General features: G+C 36.9%; 1 pseudogene; it reads right to left on the bottom strand.

Annotated features, from left to right (window-relative positions):
• Positions 1–2,038: 2,038 nt before the first annotated feature.
• On the bottom strand, positions 2,039–3,219 carry LOC124977517 (ADP-ribosylation factor-like protein 4A; annotated as a pseudogene).
• Positions 3,220–3,677: the final 458 nt, after the last annotated feature.

Here is a 3,677-nt window from a genome sequence, read left to right as displayed (position 1 = left end):
GGGGTGTACGTGGGTTGAACTCAGGGGCACTCAACCACTGAGCCATATCCCCAGCCCTATTTTATATTTTATTTACAGATATGGGCTCACTAAGTTGCTTAGCGCCTTGCCGTTGCTGGCTTTGAACCTGGCAATCCTCCTGCCTCAGCCTCCCCAGTCACTGGGATTACAGGTGTGCACCATGGTGCCCAGCTGGTCCTCTCTTTTTTAACCCCAGCACTATCATCCACCTAGCCCCATACCTGGATGTTGTCAGAGATTTATCTCTGGTTCATCCAGTCTCTAATTCTACTTCTTTATCTTTATTCCTTCCCATCATGATTCCAGTTGTCTCCAAAGAATGAAATTATCAAGTACCTCATCATTTTTTCAAACCTCTTAATTTAATCTGTATCTTTCTCCTTGGTTCTTTTCCAATCTGTCTTATCTGGGCTATTCATCTTACTACCTTGACAAGGAAATTCTTAATTATCTCTTCTTGTTTTTATATCATCTACCTTTCCTTCATTAGGTCCATCTCATAAACATTGTTTCCTCATCCCTAAAATTAAGTCTTTAGCTTCTCACTTTCTTTTACATCCAATTTGCTTAGATACATTTTACTGGTTTGATGTCCACACTTCCTGACTTCACATTCCTTACTTCCTAATTCACTGCAGTAATGCTCCTTATTGCTTAACTAAAGTTGTTGTCCCACAAGTCCTGGTCAATTTCATACTTGGCATTGCAATTGCAAGGCAGTGCTAGATCAGTTGTTTTGGTAGCTTTTATTATTTTTTTATTTTTATTTTTTGGTGGTGCTGGGGATCAAAGTCAGGACCTCATGCATACAAGGCAAGCACACTACTACTGAACTACACCCAGCCTCAAGCAGCTTCTGTTGTTGTCGTTGTTGTTACTGCTGTTTTCCAAATGAATTCAGTTCTAAGGTCAAAAAGAAACTGACATTAAGGATACCATATTGCACAACTCTAATTCCATTTAACTCTTATAAATTGTATTGTCTGGACCTGTGCATTTATGCCCAGTGACCTGAGTGGTAGGGCTAACCTCTTGGATTTACGTGGTTTATCTGCACATAAGCTGAGAGCTAATCCTATTACATGACTCTAGATGTATAAAATACCTAAATTTTGATCATGGATTTCGATTTCAGAGACTCAAAATTTGGCCTTGCCCACAGACAAGTGATAGATTTTATTTAATACCCAAATTAAAAGGAAAGGTGCTCTGTAATTTGAAAAGAATATGCCATCTTAAACTACAAAAAACAAACCTGAAAGCTATGAAGCACTGAGATTTCCAACTCTAGCCAAGATGGAATAGCAGGTATCAAGTTAACCTTCCCACTATGGGGAAAGGGAGTGTAATAAATATGTAAACTAATTAATAATAAATAACTGTACATAAGATATATAAACTTTATGTAAGGTTTATTTTTTACCTCAAATACCTTATTAAAGTTAGACCAAATTAACTGTCTAGAATTAAGAGATAGCATTACACTATTTGATTCCAGAAAATGTCAAAAATCACTTGACCAAAAATTTTAAAAGGAAATACTTCCTACCTGTCCCATTGTGATCAATGCAACTGTGTGTGTGTGTGTGTGTGTGTGTGTGTACACACATGTATGTGTATGTATACTTTAAGTATACATTCATTAGCATTTTAACATACAAAGTCTTACATGCAATTTCTTTGCAGAGGCTCTCCCCCAAAATACAAACACAAACAGATACTCTTCAAAGTTTTATTTTACTAACTTCAGGACAAACTTCCACAACTAGTTTCTGGTCAACTTATTATCCTTGCTTGGCTTCCCAAATTGGTAGTACTAATAGATTTGTGGGTATAGAGAAGAGACCACTCTAAGAAGCACTGTATTTACTCATCTTCCACAAGGCAAATTAGTTGGGCATCTGATTGTTCAACAAAACATAATAGCATCGAGGCAAACCAAGCTATAGACACTCTTCATTTGTCAAAGTCAGACCAGAGAAAACCTACTCCACACAGATATAAAAGGTATTGTTAGTCATCTTGTCTTTTTCTGCTGGTGCAACATTTTTCTTCTTTTTTTAAAATTATTTATTTATTTTATTATTTTTTACAGACTGCATATTGATTCATTGTACACAAATGGGGTACATCATTTCATTTCTATGATCATACATGATGTAGATTCATACCATTCATGTAACTATACCTGTACATAGGATAATGATGTCTGTCTCATTCCACGATTTTTCATACCCCCCTCATTTCCTTCTATGTAATCCAAAGTTCCTCCATTCTTCTCTCACTCCCCACCCCCACCCCCATTATATATCATGTTCCACTTATCAGGGAAAACATTCAGTCTTTGGTTTTTTGGGATTGACTGATTTCACTTAGCATGAAATTCTCCAATTCCATCCATTCATTTGCAAATGCAATAATATTATTCTTCTTTATGGCTGAATAATATTCCATTGTGTATATATACCAGAGTTTCTTTATCCATGCATCTGTTGAAGGGCATCTAGGGTTGTTTCCACAATCTAGCTATTGTGAATTGAGCTGCTATAAATATTGATGTGACTGCCTTACTGTAATATGCTAATTTTAAGTCCTTTGAGTATAAACTGAGGAGTGGGAATATTTTTCTTCTTTTAATTATCATATTATATAGATTCTCAAGTCCTTCCTTTAGTCTGTCTTCTATGATTGCACAGTTAGGCTGCAAATGCCAAGGAATTTATGAGCTTAGTTCACCCATTGCTAACAATTTTTCAATTTCTATGAGAGACAGTGAGTAACTTGGGTCTTATTTGTTAGCAACTATAAGTACAAGGACTCCTGATTTTCTGATATCCCAGTTATTTTGTGAAATTCTGCTTTGGCTTTTTCCTTCCTTTCAACATCAGCAGAGTTCACAGCAACAAATGCTATCTGTGCATCTGGCATATGACTTCCACAGTGGTCTTCATTTCTCCTGACTGCCTACACCCTGAAAGTGAAAAGTGACTGTTTTTAGACTAAATTTCCCAAGATTACCTCAATTTTTTCAGTGTTAAATCCTTTGGTAGGTACAATATTTACGAGTTCATTGAACTGCAGCCTGTATAAAATAGTTGTCTTTCCAGCACAGTCCAAACCCAGAATAACAATGAGAAAGGACTGAAATGAAAGGAGGCTGGACGGGATAGAAGTCTAGTCTGATAGTCCACTCCCCATTTCCAGCTGCAAATAAATGTCCCAAATTGAAATTCTTTTTCTCATTTGGAATTTCTCTTCTTAGGTGATCCACCTACAAGACTCTTGAATTACAGTCCAGGTACAAATGAGAAAACATTGGGTAGGTGTTTCTATGCAGGGGGAATGCACTACACGTCCACCCAGCTTAGATCTCCGTGTAGCTCTAGCTGATGCTGCACTAGAAGCCTCTTACATAGGGTTTATATATAAAGTTTATGTGAACAACTCTTGGAAAGCATTGAAGAGTAGCCAAAGCACACAGGACTTGAATCCATGATCCCTGAAAGATAGTACACAAGCACAATGTTCACTAGGATTTCTATCTGGAGGAAATTTTCAAAACTAAGAGAGAAAGAATAACAGCTAAGTAAAAGGCAGCAGTATTTCTAGGCTGAGGAGAAAAAGTTCAAAGTACAGGGCTGCCAAAGTGGCTATGA

Source organism: Sciurus carolinensis, chromosome 1 (genome assembly GCF_902686445.1).
Source record: "Sciurus carolinensis chromosome 1, mSciCar1.2, whole genome shotgun sequence".
Lineage (NCBI taxonomy): Eukaryota > Metazoa > Chordata > Mammalia > Rodentia > Sciuridae > Sciurus > Sciurus carolinensis.
This window is presented reverse-complemented; position numbering and strand designations above follow the sequence as displayed.